Source organism: Cricetulus griseus, chromosome 2 (assembly GCF_003668045.3).
Source record: "Cricetulus griseus strain 17A/GY chromosome 2, alternate assembly CriGri-PICRH-1.0, whole genome shotgun sequence".
Lineage (NCBI taxonomy): Eukaryota > Metazoa > Chordata > Mammalia > Rodentia > Cricetidae > Cricetulus > Cricetulus griseus.
In genome coordinates this window covers 338,378,903-338,401,826 of record NC_048595.1, presented here as the reverse complement: position 1 = coordinate 338,401,826, position 22,924 = coordinate 338,378,903, and the positions used below count along the sequence as shown (strand labels likewise).

The following is a 22,924-nucleotide window of genomic DNA, read 5'->3' as shown; positions in this document are numbered from 1 at the left end:
ATTGTGTATATAAAAGGAGGGGTGGAGGGACAGAATGAGACAGAGAACAGAGACAGACAGAGAGATGGAGCCTAAAGTCCTAAGGCATGCTTTGCTCAGGATTTTGACCAACATTTTAAAAAGGAAAATACAGGAAAGACAGTTAACTTTCTGAACAAGAACCCAGAAAGCAGGCAGCCTTGGCAGTGAGGGACTTAAAGCAATTGCATCCATGGAAGAGCTTTTGAGGTTCAGGGGTACAGATCTCAGTAAGGAATAATTACACTGTGTTCTTACTGTGACTTCTGGTATAACTGAAGCTTCGACAACAGATAGCTTTGTGAGGGGAGCTTTTCTTTCCAGGTGTTTGACAGGGCCCATTTACATTAACTCTTAATAGTAAGGGACAATATTTCTTCAGGATTTTATATTCTTTGGGGGAAGTTTACATGACTTATCTCTACCAATGGCCAGAAATATAACTTAGGTCCCATTGCTGTAACCAAAAACTTTTCAACAGAGTAAATTTTAAAAATTAAAGAAGAAATTAAAATCTATTACCACTAGGAACATGCCTTCGATTGATGGGCCTACACTATGTCCACTTTCCTCCCTTTCATATGGCATTTTAAGTCCACAGAAAGGACATTTATGTTAGGTTCTCACTCATTTCAGAGATTATTTCAAATTCTAAGGAGGACAAGGATATTTCCCCTTTTTTAAAATTAGTATGATGTCAGGGTAACAAGAAGTAGTATCCAAAGCTGATCAGGATGGGCCCTTGAAACTTATTATAATTAGAGAGGCCATGATCCAAAGTTTCTAAAAAAAAAATGTGCTTAGCAAGAATATCCAAAGTGAACATCAGAAGATGATCCAGTAAAGCTCATGACCGACAAGTCCATTCTGTTGCCTCTAGACTGTAAAGAGTATTTTCTCCTCACTCTTTCCAGCTGAATTTCAGACACAGGAGACCAGGAAAACATTCCAATGGTGAGGTATGTGGAGTGGCCTGGAATCATCCTTGTGCAAGACATAGTTCTTGTAACACCAGAGAGGTTTTGAGATTAAGGCAGATCTGGTAAAGGGTTTCTGTATTAGTAAGGGCCCCTTGACATTATTAGTTCATCAGTTTTAGGGTTCTTATTTTTGAGCACTCAATCATTGCTTGATTAATTTGGCCACTTTTAATTTGGATACCTAAAGACCTCCATTAAGAAAGCCTTATTACTATACCATGGTCCTAACAGACGCCATAAACATTTCAAAGGAGAGAGCCACTTTAGCCTTGTTAGATCTCTGGTCTTCATGGTCTGGGTGGGATGCCATAATCTCTGGGAGCAGATAGCAGTGCCAGAGCCCTCAGTGTCTGAGCAGAACTGTCACACTGTCATTAGAAAGACAGAAACTCGCCTAGAAATAGATCAGAAGAAGAGCGTTTCAAAGCCATCACAATGGAGTCTTCTAACTTCCTGCTAAGTGGCTGTCTCTAAAAACGGAACTCACATTTTCTGCCAAACATCTGACACCACAGGAAACTGGAAATCAGGACAGCTGAGTATACAGGACTCTGGAGAACCTGACACAAGGGGAAGAAGCTTCTTGGTTTAGTTTCCTCACTTCTTAAGTAGCTAAGGTATCCATCCATCCATCCATCCATCCATCCATCCATCCATACATACATACATACGTGTGTGTGTGGGGGGGGGTATTTTAACTTTCAATACTGGAAATGCCTCTACTCAATTTGAAATGTAGTTCATTCTCTTCATAATTTTAAGCAAAGCCTTAAAATAACAATAAGGTCTTTGAAGGAGTATCTAAACCACACTCAAGCTCTCAGTTAGCCATTACATCCTTTCCACCACCTGATTTTGTCAATGGAACCTGAGCATCTTATGTCTTCCATTTCTACAAATAAGAAATAGGTTGAGGTTCTAAAGAGGAATGTAACAGGGTACATCCAATTTACTTATTTACTTTATAATCTTGCCCCAGGAGAGCAAGAACTATCCCTTTGATTCTATCTGTGTCTGTCCCTAGCTCAGACATATAAATAAATAAATAAATAAATAAATAAATAAATAAATAAATTTAAAAGAAAGAAAATAAAGAAAACATGTATTAGGTATTTTTTCTGTTTGTATGATAAAATACCTTGACCAAAGGTATTAAGAGGGAATGTTTCAAAAGGAATACCTAGACAGTATGAAGGAAAACAAAGTGCATGGAGACCCACCCCCAGAGAAGAACAGAAGGAGCCCCAGGGACCGGACACCATCCTAGACTCCCCCACTCCTGTCTTTTCATGCCACCATAGCTTCTTTAGCTTTCTTCCTTCTTGGCTTCTTTCCTTCGTTTTCTCTTTTCCGCTTCTCTCTGGCTGGCCCACCTATGTGCCATCCATCCCCTCACTGCTGCGTCTCTGGTCTCTACCTGTTGATGTGCCCTTTTGCTCCCTGTACAGCACCATCACAGCATTCCCCAGGGGACTCTTCTGGAAAGGGTGCCAAAGGCTGTGAGAGGCACACAGAGACAGACCATCTGGCAATCAGTCAGCCCCAGAAGAGAGACACAGTCAAGCAAAGTTTTCTGCTTGCTCTTCCTTACAGATCAGAGAAAACTGTCATCCTTCCCCAACAATGATGACAGGAAAGGTGAAAATGGGAAATTTTCCTTCCTAGCACCCCAAGAATCTGAGATTTGCACATTAATTTTTTCTTAATTAAAATGTACTTTTATCTTATAAAATCAACAGATAAAAAACAATGTACAGTCTGGGGTCCATGAGCTCCTGCTTGTTCAGGTCATCTGTTTCTGTGGGTTTCACCAGCCTGGTCTTGACCCCTTTGCTCATCACTCTTCCCTCTCTGCAACTGGATTTCAGTTCAGTTCAGTGTTTAGCTGTTGGTGTCTGTTTCTTCCATCAGCTGCTGGATGAAGGCTCCAGGATGGCATATATGGTAGTCATCAATCTTGTTATTGGGGAAGGGCGTTTAAGGTAGCCTCTGCCCTGTTGCTTAGATTGTTAGTTGGTGTCATCCTTGTAGATCTCTGTAGATTTCCCTAGTGCCAGATTTCTATTTAAACCTATAATGGCTCCCTCTATTATAGTATCTCTTCTCTTACTCTCCTCTATTCTTTCCTCAACTCAACCTTTCTGCTTCCTCATGTCCTCCTCCCCCCTCCTCTTCTCCCCTTCTCTTTTCTCCTAGTTCCCTCTCCTCTCTTCCATGCTCCCAATTTGCTCTGGAGATCTTGCCCCTTTCCCCTTCTCTGGGGGACCACGTATGTCTTTCTTAGGGTCCTCCTTGTTTGTTTCCTAGCTTCTCTGGTGGTGTAGGCTGGTAATCCTTTGCTCTATGCCTAAAATTCATATATGGGTGAATACCTACCATGTTTGTCTTTTTGTGACTGGGTTACCTAGCTCAGGACCCCAGACTGATACCTGGGAAACCAGCATAGGACCGATCCAGACCCCCTGAACGTGGGTGTCAGTGAGGCAGCCTTGGCAATCTATGGTGTCTCTGGCAGTAGATCAGTATTTATCCCTAGCATACAAATGTACTTTGGGAGCCCATTCTACACAGAGGGATACTCTCTCAGCCTAGACACATGGAGGAGGGCCTAGGCCCTGCTCCAAAGGATATGACAGACTCTGAAGATCCCACATGGAAGGCCTCACCCTCCCTGGGGAGCAGAAAGGGGATAGGATAGGGTGTTAGTGGGGGGTAGGGATGGAGGGGAGGGAGATAGAACTGGGATTGACATGTAAAACAAGCTTGTTTCTAATTTAAATAAAAATAGAAAACAAATTTTAAAAATAGAGGGAAAAAAAGAATGATGTACATAGCAATACTGGCACTGTGAGCCTGCCATCTCCAGTTTGGCCATAGGCAGACTAGCCATAGGGCATGGCAGGCACACATAGAAATGAATTTGTGCTGTCTTCTGGCCTTCAGCTTCTTAGAGGGGCCAAGGATATTAGCCAGAAGGAGGGAGCAGTAGTTGCAGGTGACAGAGTGGCTTTGGACAATAAGCCCCTGCCCTTGCTGCATTTCTTTGCTTCCACTACCACTAGCTTGTTTGGAATCTTGAGGTGGAGGTGTCTTTGGGGATCTTAGCTGCTATTCAGGATTTGAGTTTAGGGAGTGGGAGCAGCCTTGTCAGATGGGGCACCCATGTCCTACGGGGTGGGGGGGGGTTGATAAGACCCATCATCTGTAATGCCCTTGGCACAATAAAATCAAATGTCAATTTCCCTGAAAGAAAAAGATGGAGAGGGGTGTTGTTTTGTTTTGACTGAGAGATTCAGTTTCCCATCATGGTGGGGAAGTATTTATTGTTAGGAAACAGGGAGTGAGGAATGCTTATGCTCTGTTAGCTTTCTCCTTTTTAGGCAATCCTGGATCCAATCCACATAATGATGTCACCCATATTACAGTGGGTCTTCCCACCAAAGTTAACCTAATCAATGTAATCCTTGACACACAATCCTAGCATCCTGTTTCCTTAGTGATTCCAGATTGGTCAAGATGACAATCAAGACCAACCATTTCAGTGTTTGCCAGATATCACTTCCCCAGCAAGGAGAAACACTCTTTGTGGAATTCATGCATCTACTCAATTAATCAATCGTGAAAACATTACTGCCTACCTACTGAGAGCATGGAAGAATTTCTGGCCATGATGGAGACCAAATCAAACTTACATTGAGTAATTTCTGTTCTTGTATTACAGGGGACTGATAAGAATAACAAAAAATGCAAATTAACAATTCAAATGTCATTGCAAAAATTCCCGTGACAGGGAACATTAAGGAATTCTGCAATTAGGACCTCAAACCAACCTGGAGGTCAGCAAATGTTTTCCTCTGGATGACACATTTACACTGAATCCTGAAGCTGAAAAGGGAAGTTTGAATTGATTTCCAGTTGCCATTGATGTCATTCCTCATGCATAGGTAATGATTCCTTCACAAAATCACTGCAAGGTTCAGAAAGTTTCTGTACTGCCAAACACCCAGAAGTGCTAGAAAGTACTTTACCACCTAGAAAGGGTGTGGGAGTGGTGTTGAAATCAGAAATCAAGTAAGAATAGACCTCTGGTGACTAAAATCAGGATTCAGAGAACTTGAATTAGGCTGGTGTGTTAAAATCAGAAAAAAATGGTGGTTTAAAGAACAAAGGAAGGAAACCAATTATGTCAGGGTCGGAGTCTAAAAGAGGAGAGGCCAAAGGTCTTCATCTATAATGATCCTTTGAGTACCTGAGACACCTACCACTATCTTCTGCTGTCTCCACCTCCCTTAACTCAGGTGACATTCATGACAAAGACATTTATTCTTCATGTAGAAGTGGAGTACAGGCTGATCACAAAGTCAAATCCAGTTTGAGGAATATTGAAAGGATTTATACAGTCACAACTACCTTTCAGGAATGACCTAGATGCTGAGAATAAAAGAGTGAACAAGAGAGACTTTTGTGGTTCCTTCCTTTTATCATATTACATTCAGGGTGGGAAGAGGAAGTGGAAGACATCCTGGGAAGAAGAATAGAAAAAGAAACAACTCTATCTGAAAAATTATATCAAGATGTGATAAATTATACCAACAAATCAAACTAGACCAGACTGAGAATATAGATTCTGATATTTTAGACAGAAAAACATGAGATAGCCTACCTCCCTTGGATGATGATATTTGAGCAGAAGCCTGAATAAAGGGAAAATTAGGATATAAAAGATATGACCGACTCTGAAGACCCCCCCCATGGAAGGCCTCACACTCCCTGGGGAGCAGAAAGGGTATGAGATAGATAGGGTGTTAGTTGGGAGGAAGCAGGAGATGAGGGGAGGGATAGGGAACTAGGATTGACATGTAAAACAATCTTGTTTCTAATTTAAATTTAAAAATGGAGGGGAGAAAAAGAAACCATATTTATTTTTAAGTATTTGCCTATAAAGGACAACTGCAGATAGTTTCAGAAATGCCAGCCTTGTTCATACACCAAGCTCTCTTCCAAGTTGATAATTATCTGTAATAAATAACTAGGGACCAGACCCCTAAGAAATTGACAAACCCTCCTGGGAAGCAGCCTCAAGCTCTTTCTTTCTCTGAATGGCTGTGAAACCCAGGCAGGATAAAGGGGCTGTCTGGGCTATCAATCAGTCCAGTCTAGACAGTGCCGAGTTATGCAATGCAGGCATGCTGCAGGCTCCATCTCTCTCCTGCTCTCATAAACCCCTTTCCTCCTTTGCTCTAACTCATTATTATACAGTTTTCTCCTGGTGAGCCTAACTACAGCACTGTGACAGTCACTCTATCAGCCAGTGCCTCTTTATCACACCCTTGGGTTTCCAAAAGAACCTAACCAGACTGAAGAAAGGCACGACCCTGTTTCTATTAGGGAGTCAGTCTTTTACATCTATCGATTCCATTGCAAATGTTTCTCCACCCAGAGAACCAGACCTAAAAGTTAATTTGGAAACTTCCTCAGGGAAATGAATTTCTTGATGTTAGATTTGAGCACACCTGGAGCTCCCTCAGAGCTTAGGCTACTAAGTTAGTTGTTTCTTCCCATCATGCCCTGGTGAGATTCTATTACAAGAAAATTTATTCCTATTTTGTGGACTCTGAAGCCCAGGAAGGGAGTTTGATTTTCTAAATTATACACTTTTATGTTGGCTTTTTGAAAGCTATTCTTTTCCTAAATTACAGCTAATTTTGTACAAGTATCCTTCTTTATTCAGTTTATTATAACATTAGCCTCAAATTGATGCCCTTCTTAGGCATAGCTGTCTGCCTAAGTACAGTAGAATTTCTGGAGGTAGATTTTTTTTTGTGTGTATTTTTCTTGCCTCTTGAACACCATTTCTCAGCAAAGTGAAACACATTTATTCCACATTTCCTATTTAGGCTGGTGGATATTTGTCATGATATGACATGCTGTACATTTCCTTATGGCATATCAAAAGCATCTGAAAATATATTATTTTAATTAAGTATGTCAAATCCTCTGGCATAAGAAACCTCAAAGTGCCGTCCGGAACCTGCTGGATCATAGCTTATTCAGAAGGTAGCTGGAAAGTTGGCAGAGGTTTGGCTCTTCATGGAGGAAGGAGTAGCCATAATGAGACATAAAAACAATAACCTCACTTGCAAAAACAGGAGAACTGCTGAAGGCCATGGGAGGGAAAATGCAACAGATGCCCTTCTTAAATTAGTTTAGTTTACAGTGGATTGCAATTCCCAGGTTGTCTTAATGTGAATGAGTCTTGACATGATCCCCGGAACTTGGAAACTCAATCAGTTATTGAGCAGTTGCTCTGTTTCAGCATCTGCAGATTTTGGACACAGACACTGTGCAGCTCCTACAAGCTCTTTGTTAAAAGTTGACAAAAAAAAAGTTGTCACTGTGTATAAGCTGCAGCCCTTTCTGGATGTTTGGGGTGGCAGTAGATTGGGCTATGATGGGAATGTGACATCATGTCAGTAATTGTTCTGGATTATCTCTTCTCTTAGCATGATATCAAAAAGTAGGAGAGTGAACACAAAATGCTTATTATCGAAAATCAGCAGTGAAATATGAGCAATATTAACATAGTTCATGAAGAGAAGGGAGGTCTTGGTATTCTTAAAGCAGGAACTCTATGAATCATACTTCATCATCATTAAATCTGACTTTCTAAGAACAGTCTGTGTGGGGTAAATCTGACCCTAGCTTGTGGTTCATTCCCCATTCATCCTGCCAGCTGTTTAGCTCAACGGCAGGTTTGCTGAACCTTGACAATGTTGACATCTTTTACCTGATATTTCCTGTAAGAGGAAGCTGTTCTGTACATTGCAAAGTGTTTAGAAGCATGCTTGTTTTCTAGCTACCTGATACCAGCCATACTTCTCTTATCATGACATTAAAAATGTTTCAAAACATTTTCAGGTGTCTTCTGGAATGGGAGGACTAAATGGCACCTGGTGAAGAACCACTCAAGGATTTTGGAAAAGTTCACAGTTTCACATGGCAAGTTATATGATGAGTCCCAAACCTTCGTATCCCATTGCTATCATCCAGATTATGGCTGTCTTAATCACTAAGAAACAGTATCTGGGTTTTCTTTCTGTTGTTAGTGGAGCTGCCATTGAAGCACAGTTCTTGTCTATGAACAATGTGTGACTATAATGTCATGAAAACCTTGCTTATTAGCAACATGACAGAGATAAGTATGCTATGTGCATGGGCTGAATTATACAATCCAAAGTGATAAGGCATATTACAGTCCTTCTAACTAAGACTGAGCACATCATGAACTCATGAGCTTCATTTCCCATTATCTAGTTAATCAGAGCAAAAGCAAACATTGCTTGGGCAAAGGACAAGCGATAATAGTTCAAGCTTCAGTTACAAGGCCTTCCTGGGGAGTATGGAAACAATGAAGTCCATGAAAAAAAAACAAAAGATAGAAATGCTATAACTCAAGAGAACAAGAAGTTCAGATGACCAAGGGATGTTGTAAATTGACACATGAAAAAAATACTTTATGGCCAAATAAAAATATAGTTAGCTGAATATATCTGGATTGGATTTTGGAAATCTTTCTTTCTTCCCCGAGTGTGTGTGTGTGTGTGTGTGTGTGTGTGTGTGTGTGTGTGTGTGTGTACATGTGTGTACATGTGTGTGTACAAACATATGTATGCCTAACAGTTACTCAGTGACATATTTTAAGCAGAATTTGGATTTGGATTTGGATTCCATTTTTCCCTTTGAAGACTATGGCCCTAGGCCCTCATCAATAGCATCCATCTTCTAGAAGCTAATATTTTTTTCATTGAGTATAAAACTGATTTAAAATTTTTTTGGTATCTGGAGATCCTTTCTAAAATTCTGTTGTAGACTAAAGAAGTATAAAACCAATTTCTCTAGTGAAGAGGAATTTCTTGCTTACATCATACTGTGACCTGGATGTGGTTTGCCACCAATGATCTTGTCAGAGATGTGATACTCAGCTTTGTAGTGTGGGCATGGAAAGACCTTTAAGAGGGAGAGCTTGGTGGGAGACCCTTTGGTAACTGTACCTTTGGGATTTTCTGAAGTTGATTTCTTTTGTGAGCATTGGTATAAAATTTTAAGTTTGACCACAAAATCTTTCTCTCCTGCTGCCTATCTAGAAATGTATTTGCTTCTCCAACATACTGTCGCTATAAGAATCCACCATGAGGAAATGCAGATAAAGGGCTGCTGTTTGGATGTTTAGCATCCAAATTTTTATAGTTATCCTCCTTTGAACATCATAGCAATAAAATGCTAACTAACATGGAGAGGCCTATTAGATTCCCCAGTATATAACACAGTCAGATAATAACATGAAGTGCCTGCATTTTTATAGGACTGCTCTATGTAGGGCTTTCCAATGTATCATCATATCAAACGATTCTTACAGGTACAAATGAACTCTTGTAACAACTAGAAACTAAAGTTGAATTTGTTTTCAGGACCATCCTGGAAGAAGATTAAACACTTCTCTGATTTCCAACAGAAAACATTTCAACCACAGGCAGATTTGGGGGAATATAAAAGACACATTGTTTGCTAAAACTTTCTGTGCTGTCAGGTAGGATGTTTGGTCTGCTTGATGGAAACTGAGAATTTTAATGAATAAATGGAACAAACTACATGACATTGGGCACTGATAGTATTTCTTGAAAACTTAAAATGTTTGGTGAAGGATACGGTTTAAGAATAATGGCACCACGGAGAGGCTACATAACAATGGGGCTAAAAGCGGGAGTGGGGGACACAAAGGTCTCCACAGGAAAGGGAAATAGAATATTTTGCAGTGGACTGGAAGTAGGTGGGGTTGGGAATAGGAGGGACCAACTGCAGCAGGGGCAGGATACTGGGAGAAAAGACTGAAATTGTGGGGGGGCATTTGGGGGGTTGAGGTGAAAACCTAGTGCAATGTAAACTCTATAGAGCCTATGAGAGTGAAACTAGCAAAGACTCCTAGTAATGGGGGACATGAAGACTGAACTGACCATCTTCTGTAACCAGGCAAGGCCTGAGGTGTAGGGATTGGGACACCAACAGTCACAAAAACCTTCCACCTACAGTGTTCTGGGACCAGAGTCTAGCAGAATTGTCATCAAAGAGGAAGACTGGAGAAACAGGAGGGGTCAGGGACACCATGAGAACATGGCCCACCCAACCAACTGACAGGGTCTCATGATGGCTCACAGAGGGTCTGAGGTAGGTCCTCTGTATATATGTTATAGCAGAGTATCTTGGTGTTCTTATGGGATTCCTAACAGAGGGGAGGGGGTGTCTCTGACTTTTTGCCTCCTTGTAGGAACTCTTTCCTCATACTGGGTTGTCTGGTCCAGCCTTGATGTGGTGGTATGTGCCTGATCTTGGTGTAGCTTGCTATGATATGTTTGAATGATGTCCCCGGAAGGCCTGCTCTTTTCTGAGTGGAGGAGAAAGGAATGGATTGAGGGAGAATGGAGGTGGAGGGGGAGAGACTGGGGAAGGGAGGAAAAGGGGAATCTAATATATCAGAGAAGAATAAAAAAAGAATAGTAGCAACAGTGGTCACATACAACTACAAAGATATACAAGTGCAAGGCATATGTTTTTCCACCTGTTTCTCCCATACATTGACTGTAGCAAAATCAGCTTAACATAAACTCCTAATTAAAGGAATTAAAGGGAAATCATAGGAAGGTGAGAGAGGAAATACCATTTGACTAGAGAAGAAAGTGGTTTTCATAGTTAACCTTAGTGATGATAGGATAGTTACAGGCACAACAGACTGTGAACATCTAGGTATTATCCGGCAGCAACTCATGGAGACACTCCTTACTAACAAACTTCATAAATGATTTCCTTTTAGCAGCAAGCCCTGGCCAGTACAGATGCTTATTATCCCAGCTTCTCCCAACTGCTGAAATCAGGGCAGATGCTTTCCCTTTAGGATGGAAGCCACGGGACACGTTTTCTAGCTATGCTTAGGCAAGAGTTGGCAACCTGAGTTTCATGGGCACACATCATGTTCACAGCAGCCTGAGACATTTATTTAGTGCTCAGTGATATAGGAAATTGAGACAGTGTAAGCAATCTTCCCTCAGGTAATGCAGATAGGTCGCAACAAAACAATTTTAACTCATCCTATGTTCAGCATATAGTCAAAAAGAAGACCTGGGTGACAAACACTTTAAACCTAAAACCAAATAGATTTAGGAATTAAAGCATGCAGAATCTATCAACTATCCTCCTGCACTAATAAGTGGTCTGACCAAATAGAATTGTACAAACTTGTCATGCTTTTATAGCCACTGTGTGTCAATTACCTTTGCATATTTTCTCTTATCTCTGATTATAATAACAAGAATACAGGTTTTTCTATAGTCTCAAGTTAACTCCTAAAGCTCAAGGGGGAATATGAACTGTTTTATGTCTTTGGGGTATCATTAAACATACAGAAACAATAATACACTAAGTAGCTCTCCTAGGAGAAAATTAATCTACCTCTTTAAGTGTCTGGCACAAAACCATGAGTTCAGAATAGACAACAAAAGGGCCTAATAATGATGATGCTCCATAAAATGGTGACAAAAAAGCTATCCCGATCTTTGCAGTGAGTTACAGTGAAAAAATAACCTTGATGACCGTGAGTTGCAGCTAAGATTTCATTTCTGTCATAAAGTTTTGCAGCACCTAACCAGGCTGGAGTACAGACTTGGTTTGGTATCTGCTTCTCTATTTCTGTTAAAAAAAAATAATGAAAGACCTGAACTTCATGAAACACTATGTTTTTAATCTGTTGACTACTGAAACGCTCTTTAAAGACTGGTGCTTTAAAGACTGGTGCTTTTAAGAAATTAACCAAAAGAGGTACAGGCCTTGGAATTGAGACACTGCTTAGAGAGTGCACGAGAAGTCCTCACTAATGACCTGGAGAACAGTTTCTTAGCAGAATGTTAAATAAAAGCAAATGTGGGAAAGTACCTGCCTTCCATGGCACCACTTGTCATTTCCATTCAGTCCAGATTATTTCTCAGAGCCATGGGGATCCCCAGGTCTACCAAAACCCAGATTATATGATGGAACTCACTGTATCCAAATGTTTTCATTGTGCCCAACCTCTTAAACATAGGTGACAGCATTTCATTCTGCCTAGAAAATCTCTTTGAAGACTATTGGTTGATTGTTCTGATATTTAAAAACCTGACCCTTTGGGCTATGAATAATCACCACCCTGTATGAATGAATATCAAGAAGCCAGACCTACTAGTATCTAGAATAAGGATGTCTTTTAATTTTCCCCAGACTAGATACTTATATATCAGGTAAACAATTGAGAGATTTTTCAATTTAGTTGTTGACCATACTATTAAAACAGAGAATTGCCACTCTTGTTTTGTTCTATCCCAGACCTCTGGGCTATAAAATGATTCCTAGTGTTACTCTGCTACACTCATAGACCAGAACCTAGCATAATTGTCATCAGAGAGGCTTCATCAAGCAACTGGTGAGAACAGATGCAGAGATCCACAGCCAAACATTAAGCAGAATTCAAAGAAATCTGTGGAAGAGGATGAGGAAGGATTGTAGGAGCCAGAGGGATCAAAGACACTACAAGAAAACCCACAGAATCAAATAACCAGGGATCAGAGGGGCTTGCAGAAACTGATAATCAGTGAGCCTGCATGGGGCTGACCTATGTCCTCTGAATATATGTTATGGTTGGGTTCTAGGATTCCTAACAGTTCTAGGATTCATAATGAAATGTTATGTGTGCTCTAGGATTCCTAACAGTGGGTGTGGGGACTGTCTGACTCTTTTTTTTCTGTTTTGGGAACCCTATTCCTCCTACTGGGCTGCTTTATCCAGTCTTAATATGAGGTTCTGTGCCTAGTCTTATTATAACTTGCTATATCATGTTTAGTTGATATCTCTGGGAACTCTGCCCTTTTCTGCAGGAAAAGGAGTGGATGGGGGAAAGGGAAGATTGGGGGCGGGCTGGGAGGAAAGCAGGGATGGGAAACTGCAGTTAGGATGTACTTTATGAGGAAAGAATAAAAAGAAAGCAAAACAGAGAAATTGTATTTGTGGCTTTTTAAAAAACATAAACAAGAGAACATAAAGAATTTCTTCAACAAAAAGTAGTATCCTCCTTACCTAGGTTTGTAATTATTATTGCAGCAAACCAAATTTACAATTCTTTCGAGACTACCTATTTCAATATGAAACTCTTACCAATCACATGCCCACAGGACAAACTCTAAGGCAACTTTAATTTTTGTACTATCTTTTTTTTTCCAACTTTTTTATTTGAATTATAAACAGGATTGTTTTACATGACAATCCCAGTTCCCTTCTCCCACGCGTCCTCCTCTACCCTACCCCAACTAAAACCTTACCTGTCACATACCTTTTCTACTCCCCCTGGATGGTGAGGCCTTCCATAGGGTGTCATCAGTTATCTATTGTATCCTTTGGGATAGGGCCTAGGACCACCCCCGTGTGTCTTGACTCAGGGAGTATTCCTCTATATGGAATGGGCTCCCAAAGTCCACACTTATGCTAAGGATAAATACTGGGCTTCTACAGAAAGTCCCATAGATTTCTGAGGTTTCCTCACAGAAACCCATGTTCCTGGGGTCTGGATCTGTCCCATGCTGGTATTCCAGCTATCAGACTGGGGGGCAAGAGTTCCCGGATGTTCTGGTCAGCTGTTTCTGTGGGTTTCACCAGCCTGATCTGGATCTCTGTGCTCTTCACTGATCCTTCTCTATATCTGGGTTCCAGTTCAGTTGGGTGATTAGTTATGGGTATCTGCTTCTACTTCCACCAGCTGCTGGATGAAGGCTATAGGATGGCATATAAGTCAGTCATCAATCTCATAATCAGGGGAGGGCATTTAAGGTAGCCTCTCCTCCGTTGCTGAGATAGTTAGTTGGTGCCATCTTTTGTAGATCTCCAGACATTTCCTTAGTGCCTGATTTCTCTGTAAACCAAAAATGTCTCCCTCTATTATGATATCTCCATTCTTGTTATCATGTATTCTTCCCCTGACTCAAACGTTCTGCTCCCTCATGTCCTCTGCAACCTTCTTCTTCTCCCCTTCTCATTCTCCTAGCTCCTTCCCCCATCTTCCCGTGCTCCCAATTTGCTCAGCAGATCTTGACCCTCTCGCAGATCTTGACCTTCTCCCCTTCTCCAGGGGACCATGAATGTCCCTCTTAGGGACCTCCTTGTTTATTAGCTTCTTTGGCAGTGTGGATTGTAGGCTGGTAATCCTTTGCTCTATGTCTAAAATCTGCATATGAGTGAGTACATACCATGTTTGTCTTTTTGCGATTGGGTTACCTCACTCAGAATGGTTTCTTCTAGATCCATCAATTTTCCTGCAAATTTCAAAATTCCATTGTTTTTTCTGCTGAGTAGTACTCCATTGTGTAAATGTACCACATTTTCTCTATCCATTCTTCGGTTGAGGGGCATCAAGGCCGCTTCCAGTTTCTGGCTATTACAAATACTGCTGCTATGAACATGGTTGAACAGATGTCCTTGTTGTATGAATGTGCTTCTTTTGGGTATATACCTAAAAGTGGAATTGCTGGATCTTGTGGTAGACTGATTCCCATTTTTTTGAGGAGTCGCCTTACTGATTTCCAAAGTGGATGTACAAGTTGGCACTCCCACCAGCAGTGGAGAAGTATTCCCCTTTCTCCACATCCTTTCCAACATGAACCATCATTGGTGTTTTTGATTTTGGCCATTCTGACAGGAGTAATATGGTATCTCAGAATTGTTTTGATTTGCATTTCCCTGATGGTTAAGGATGTTGAACACTTTCTTATGTGTCTTTCAGCCATTTTAGATTCCTTTATTGAGAATTGTCTATTTAGTTCTGTACCCCACTTTTTAATTGGGTTGTTTGGTGTTTTGGAGACTAGCTTCTTGAGTTCTTTGTATATTTTGGAAATCAGCCCTCTGTCAGATGTGGGGTTGGTGAATATCTTTTCCCAGTCTGTCGGCTGCCGTTTTGTCTTGCTGACTGTCTCCTTTGCTTTACAGTTTTAAATGGTTTGTTTATATAAATGACAAGCCAAGAAAATAAAATCTATTTCAAATGTGCATTGCATTGTGATTCCTCTCTAAAAAATAAAGGAACACTTAACTAATGCCTGGAGCTTCATTATCATACAGCTTTGTTCCAGTCCTCTACAGTTTTAACCTCTGTACTCCTGACACACATGAAAAACAGGAACCAGGAGAGAAGAGAACACAGAACAAATGCTCTAAAAACTGAGCCTGTCGTCAAGGCTCTTGGATTCCATCTCTTTTATCTTACTTCATTACAGCAACTGAAATGGTGCTCTGGGGAGCTCTACACACCTGAAGCTGCTTCTTAACAGTTTGGTGGTCACAAGGTTATTTGAAGAATCTTTGACAGATTTTTATGGAGAAGAAAAGATTCTAGGATATCTCTCATACGACTTCGAATTTAGACATCCATGTAACAGGTACAATTTTTATTCCAAGGTTTGCTTATGTGGAAACCTCAAGGAATGGTGCCTTCGAAGCATTTCTTGCATCCTTGCTGCCACGCATGCCTCCTGCCTGTATCCTCCATACCCTCCTGCACCCAAGCCATCAGGCAGTAACACCCTCCCAATGCTCTTGTGCTGCCCTTCTTCCTGTCTTCATAGGTTATCTATGAAAATTCCCAAAGCCTTTTACAAGCATGGTGGAATGGCTGGAATTCATAACCTCCCTTAAAATGTCAAATCCTCTCCTGAGCTTGCCCAAGGTTTCCTATGTATGGTTTGGTGAGAGCCAAAACCACAAGAACATGCAAATAAAAACATTAAGAAAACCCTATTTCTAACAGTGAAAATAAATTTTATGTATGTACATAACAAATAGGCTTAGAGATAAAAGTGAAAAACACATCCGTTTTACTGTACCTACAGACCCCATGCTCAGCTGACATGAAGAACTTATAAGGCTTCAATATCCTTGTCTGGAACCAGGACTATCCAGAACCTAAGGTTTCTTCTCATTTACTCCCTTTGCCCAAGTAGGGTGCGGGGAGGGATATAGCTAAATATCATGAAGCTTCTAGTGTATGTCCCTGTTGACACTGAAGATGGAAACACATATGTAGTAAGAAAATAATGTAGGCAGTAGATGTACACGAAATGGGGACAGTGGAGAAGGAAGGAAGGAAGGAAGGAACTACTTTATCAAATCTTTCCCCTCAACCTTGATGCATTCAAAACTCTTGTATGATAAACCAATCTTCTGCTAGTCTGAAATATTTTCCATATTATTTTCTTTGTTATAGAAATTAATAAATTCTAGAGATCTTCATGAATTAGTGCAGTTTTCATAAAAGTTGTACATGGTTGAAAAAGTTTTTTAATGTTAAACAATGTATCCTTAAGTGTATATATCTAGGTATGATATTCTTTCGTACATTGCTAACCAGGTGGAAAGTCCACAACTGTAAATAACAAGATTCAAGAATAAAATTGAATTATGCTTTAAAATACAAATTTCAGCTTACTTAAATGAATTTATTTATATGTTTTCCATTAGTTATCATTTTATTATTTTTTAAGATAAATTAGAAAGTATAGGCATGATTATATAAATCTATCATATAAAAATAATAGTTTTCTGTGGGTTTCACCAGCCTAGTACCGACCCCTTTGATCTTCATTCCTCACTCTCTGCAACTAGGTTCCAGAGTTCAGTGTATATCTGTGGATGTCTGTCTCTGCTTCCATCCGCCACTGGATGAGGGCTCTAGGATGGCATAAAAAGTAGTCATCAGCTGGGCGTTGGTGGCTCACGCCTTTAATCCCAGCACTCGGGAGGCAGAGGCAGGCAGATCTCTGTGAGATCGAGGCCAGCCTGGTCTCCAGAGTGAGTGCCAGGATAGGCTCCAAAGCTACACAGAGAAACCGTCTCGAAAAACAAAAACAAACAAACAAACAAACAAATAAACAAAAAAGTAGTCATCAGTCTCATTATAGGGGAAGGGAATTTAGGTTATCCTCTCCACTATTGCCTAGATTGTCAGTTCATGTCATCCTTGTAGATCTCTGGAAATCTCCCTAGTGCCAGATCTCTCCTCAGACCTATAATGGCTCCCTCTGATATAGTATCTCTCATCCTGCTCTCCTCTATTCTTCCCCCAACTCAATATTTCTGGTCCTCCCTTTCCTCCTCTCCCCTTCTCTGAAACCCACAGAATCAGCTGGCCTGAACAAGGGGAGCACATAGGCCCCAGACTGCTGTCTGGGAGGCCACCACAGGACTGAATCAGACCCCTGATCATGGATGTCGATGAGGAGGCCTCTGCACTCTATGGGGCCCCTGGTAAAGGATTAGTATTTTTCCCAGGTTTAAGAAGGGACTTTGAGAGCCCATTCCACATGAAGGGATGCACTCTTGGCCTATACACATCGGGGAGGGCCTAGGCCGAGCCCAGGATGATGCCAGGGACATTGGGGAGCCCTGTCGAGTGCCCTACCCTGTGTGGGGAGTGGAGGGCGGATAGGGTGGGGGACAGGTGAGGAGTTGGGGGAGGGTTGGGGGGAGGGGAGGGAGAAGGGATTGACGTGTGAAGCAAGCTTGTTCCGAATTTGAACTAATAAAAAAAGCCGGGTGGTGGTGGCGCAGGCCTTTAATCCCACCACTCAGGAGGCAGAGGCAAGCGGATCTCTGTGAGTTCGAGACCAGCCTGGCCTACAAGAGCTAGTTCCAGGACAGCCTCCAAAACCATAGAGAAACCCTGTCTCAAAAAACCAATAATAATAATAATAATAACATCTTAATAAAAGTTGAAAAACTTAAAAAAATTATAATAGTTTTCTATAATTTTTTAATTCATTTTTTAGGGTGTAAAAATCAAAGGCAGGGAAGAAAAAAGTTTACAAACTGACATTGTTTATGTCAGGAGCAATCCTCTTCCCTGTCTTTAGTCAAGAACTCCCAATATGTGTTCAACTCTCCAGGCCAGATGAGAAGTCTTACCAACTCTGCTCTCTTATTCTTTCCTTGGATTCAAAGACAGGACATGAATCAAGATTCTCTTGTTCTTGTCCAAGCTCTCCTAGACAATCAAAGGCATGAAAAGTGAGAGCTATGACTGTCACCAGTATGTTTATAAAACACTATTAAAATCCATAACAGAATATATGGGCAAACAACAAAGAATTCTTTCTTGCTCCTCTGTCAAGTCTTTTGATCCGGTTGAAAACTATGAAAGGTTACTGACATAGTAGTGTGTAATACATATTTCATAAGCTATGAAACACTTACTGTTTAATACTTCATTTACTCCAATGGAAAAAAATGAAGAAAAAAAGGAAAAATAAAGTTTATTCACATGAACAATAAAAAAACTGTTGAAAGTTTCTGGAACATGACTTTTTAAAAATCATCAATTATTTGAGCATTGTATAAAATGTATTTTGATTACACTCAGCCCAACTCCTCCACTTTACTCCCCTCAGATCTATTCCCACGTCTATCCTGCACTCAAATTCATGTCTTTTGTTTTTAATTTAGCAATCTATCTGCTCCATTTTTGTATTGTCAATAAACTTCTGAGTATGGGCCATCCACTGAAACATGGCCAACCTACTAAGAGCCACACCATTAAATGAAAGTGACTTTTCCTTCATTGGAAGCAAACAACTACCACTTTTGAATCCCTTCCCATTGCATGCTAGAATGTTGACTGGCTTTATCTTGAGATTTTAATATTCGTGTCTTTATATCTTTGCTTTCTGGACTAAATCTACAAAGCTAAGGAGATCTTTGAACATTGTTTGAAATAAATAGTTTTTTATCACTGTTTTAAGATTCTCTGGTCCTAGCTAATGGAGAAGATGACTCATAAATCATATTTTAAGTCTGAAAATATCTTAATATGTGCAATATATATGTAAGCTACTATGTAGTTAACATTGTCCACTTAATATAATCTAGAGTCCGAGAGAAGGGCCTCTGAGAATGTCTGTGGAATGATTATCTTAATTACATTAATTGATTTGAGAAGACCCACCCACTATGTTATCACCATTTCCTAAGCTTAGAATTCTGTACTAAATAAAAAGGAGAAAGCAAGTTGAACTTACATATATTAGCTCATTGCTCTCTGCTCTTAACTGTGGATGTGGCTTCTTCAATTTCCTGCCACCTTGATTTTCCCATAATGTGGGACTGTAACTTGAAATTGTGAGCCAAATAAACCACTTTGTTAGGATATTTTACCACAGCATCAGGAAAAGAAACTGAGACAGCTGCTATTAATAATAATTTGTCATGATTAAAGAAAACTGAGATAGTCCTTTGGCTGTCAGGTTGTTATCCTAATGAAAAGCTGTCAAGATAGTTTTATTTTACTCTGAAGTGTCTCCATCAATTAACTTTAGCTGATTACGAGAACATTAACCTTGGTTGTCTTTCAAATCTTCTATTTCCAGAATGGTGTGTAAATACAAATATGGTATCAAATATCTTACTGTTTAAAGTTGATCTAGTGGGTTTTTTCTCCTTTATGCCATTACATATTTACATTATGTAAATAAAAGTGAATGTCTTAATCATGAAAAATGCATTAAATATTTTCTGTGATCAAATATGTATACCAGAAGATGGCCAAATAATTAAATCTTAGGAAATATATAGATTTTATTTGAGTTTTTAACATCCATGGATTTACTATATGATCATGTGAAACTGTAAAGTAATTGATCCAAGAAAATTACAACCTTTTTTGATTGTTCTTGTTTATTACTTCATTATGATGAAACCCACAACCCTGTGAATGTATTCTACCATTGAACTACATTCCTACCCACACCTATTGTTATTTAGTGCTAGGAATAGCAGAGATAATATCCACAATATCTCCTTGACAATGTTGTCCACCACAGCCTCAGGAAGGTGAACTAGACCAACATAATTCCTTATTATATTATAAATATTATTTTTATACCCACAGATAAATGTAGCTACTACTCCTCATCCAAGAAGCCTCTCTTTATAGCAAATGGAGATCAATACAGAGATCAACAGAATGTGGGTGTTCCAACACCAATGGATATATCTACATTCCAACTCCTATGCCTGTAACTCAGGGAACAACGTGGAAGAGGGAGCAGAAAAAAATATTTTAAGACCCAGACTATCAGGAAGTCTGCTGTGAAACGATCCCTCCTAGAAATTATGGCATAAACAATAATGGAGTGAGGTAATGTCAATTCATATGTTAACTTAAAAGAAAGAAAATCTCAGGGGATCCCATCCCTAAACAAAGAACTACAGGCAATCAATAACTGCTGGGAGGAGAATTAGCATCTCCTATGGATGAGCCCCCTTATTGGTTGTTCAGTGCAGAGTCATCAGCTCTGAAACTATATACACACAAAGAAAAAATTGGACTCAACGAATTGTTGAGTATATATGTATATGCATATATATGTATATATAGTGCACACACAAGTATATGCACACATGTAACAATAATGAAAGAAAGAGGCTATCTACTTTTGAATGGAAGGAGAATGGGAGGAGTCCAAGGGAGTGTGGCTGGGAGTGGATGCATAGAGGGTAAGAAGGGAAAGTGTTACTGTTCTATTTCAATTAAAAGAATATTAATTTTTTTACAGAAGAGTATCTGTGTATAGAAATATAGAGGCAGTGGGAACTCTAAAAGAATGTGATGAGTCCTTTTAGAGGCTTGGCAGAAAAATGTCAGGTCTTTGGTCAAGTTCCCATAGTAATATCAATCGTTGTGTAAATGTGGCAGGGGAAATTTTCATGGCGTTCCACCATTAGACAAAAAACTAACAACTGCTGGGAGCAGAAGTAGCATCTCTTAGGGATAAACAATTGTTGTCTTTGTATTGCTGGGCTTAGAAGGATGCATCTATGGGGTGATGATGAGACTTATTTATCCTTTCATTGTTTTTGGTGTGGCTGTTAACTAACTAACCTCCTTCATCTCTCTTCTCCATCCTCCAATCCTTGCAATTAAATATAAAACCTTTCAGAATTTTGGTCTTTTTAATGATTAATCACAGGGGGGCGATAGGTCAGAAAGTAACTTAATCTCTAGGGAAGAAGGGACTGATGGTGAAAGACACCAGAACTCATCATTTAATGAACTAATAATTGTGATATTATTGCTTGTATTTTGGGGTGTTTGCTTTACAACATTTTTTAAAGTCACTTCTTGATGGTGCATACCTTTAACTGTAGCACTTGGGAAGCTAAGGCAAAAAGAACTGCAGAAAATGTAAGGCCAGCCTGTGCTACATAGCCTTGCTATCTCAAGAATAAAATAAAGCTTAATAAAATCACTATATACTCTTTATATACTGCTTTGTAAATTTCGTGATGAAAACAATAGAAGGAATAAAAGAAGAAAAAAATTAATGTAGGTTGTAGTTGCCCTTGTCACTGAGCTCTTAACTTAGGCTTCATGGCACTATTGCTTACATTTTTAGAAAGTTATTTAAACTACTATTCCTACTATCTCTCTTTAAATTTCTCAGAGACCCATGTTTCTTGAAAGAAAGTAAGAACTGACACTTAAATACAATAGTCATTCCTGGAAACTCATCCAAGTACCTTTTAAGCAATCACCTGCTTCTTTGAAAAACTTATCTTCAAAGTCCCCTCTGAAGCTGTGGATTTTGTTTCTCTTCTGTTGCAAATCGGGTGATCTGCATAGCAACCATATTTTACCTGAAATATCTTCCCGTGCAGTTGCTAGAAGATGCTTGCCCATTATGTGTGCATGGTGTGAGTGCAGCTGAGGATTAGCTAATTGAGGTGTTAGCTTTAATTATTAAGTCTGCAATTAATGTCTATTCTTTTCTTTAGTTTATAAACAGGCTGTGGGATTAACATGAATGTGGCCAAATTCTGTTTGTTGCTTTTATCAGTTATACAACCTTAAGCAAGTCTATTCACTTCTCCAAACTATGCTTCACCTTGTGAATTTGATGGAAAAATATAAAACAAGACTAGCATCTTTGCTTCTTTGCCTGTGGCTGTGAAAAATTCTCTAAAAATGTCACTTAAGGGAAAGAAGGTTTATTTTGGCTCATAGGACCAGGAACAGTCTATTATGGCAGGAGTTGGAGGATGAAAAGGGACTAGGGAAATGATGCAATTATGTATTTTTAAACAATTTTTTATTTTATATACCAATCCCAGTTACCCCTCTCTTCCCTCTTTCTGCACCCCCCACTTTCCCTCACTCCATGCCCCATCCACTCCCCAGAGAGAGTGAGGTCTCCCATAGGGAGTCAACAAAGTCTGTCACATCATCTTGAAGCAGGACCAAGGCCCTCCCCATGTTTCTAGGTTGAGCAAGGTATGTCTCCACAGGGAATGGACTCCAAAAAGCAAGTTCATACTGGTCCCACTGCCAGTGGCCCCATAAACTGATGCAATTATATTTTAAATTAAAAAGGAAGCAAAGGTGTTTTATCACTGTATAGAGGTTCTTTTATGTAAGAAAATTAAGTTTACATACATGGTCCCCTAGAGAAGGGGAAAGGGACAAGATCTCCTAGCAAATTGGGAACATGTTGGTAAGGGAGAGGGAGCTAGGAGAAAGAGAAGGGGAGAAGAGGAGAGGAGAGGAGGACATGAAGGATCAGGAAGATTGAGTTGGGAGAAGAACAGAGGAGAACAAGAAAAGAGATACCATAATAGAGGGAACCATTATAGGTTTAAAGAGAAATCTGGCACTAGGGAAATGTCCACAGATCTATAAGGATGACACCAACAACAATCTAAGCAATAGTGGAGAGGCTACCTTAAATGCCGTTCCCCTATAATGAGATTGATGACTACCTTATATGCATGCCATCCTAGAGCCTTAATCCAGTAGTTGATGGAAGCAGAAGCAG

The 22,924-nt window shown here is 39.9% G+C and overlaps 1 long non-coding RNA gene across 7 annotated transcripts in view; it reads right to left on the bottom strand.

The window, feature by feature from the left end:
* Positions 1-22,665, bottom strand: part of Plcxd3 — a 301,403-nt gene extending 278,738 nt beyond the window's left edge. The window contains exons 1-3 of one of the 7 annotated variants that reach the window (XR_004768544.1): positions 21,633-22,665; positions 17,933-19,223; positions 15,947-16,790 (exon numbers count right to left, since the gene is read on the bottom strand). This is a non-coding gene — a long non-coding RNA (phosphatidylinositol specific phospholipase C X domain containing 3). Of the gene's footprint in view, positions 1-15,946; positions 16,791-17,932; positions 19,556-21,632 lie in introns of those variants that run through there. The other 6 variants (XR_004768545.1, XR_004768547.1, XR_004768546.1 and 3 more) reach the window with 6 other exon arrangements.
* Positions 22,666-22,924: the final 259 nt, after the last annotated feature.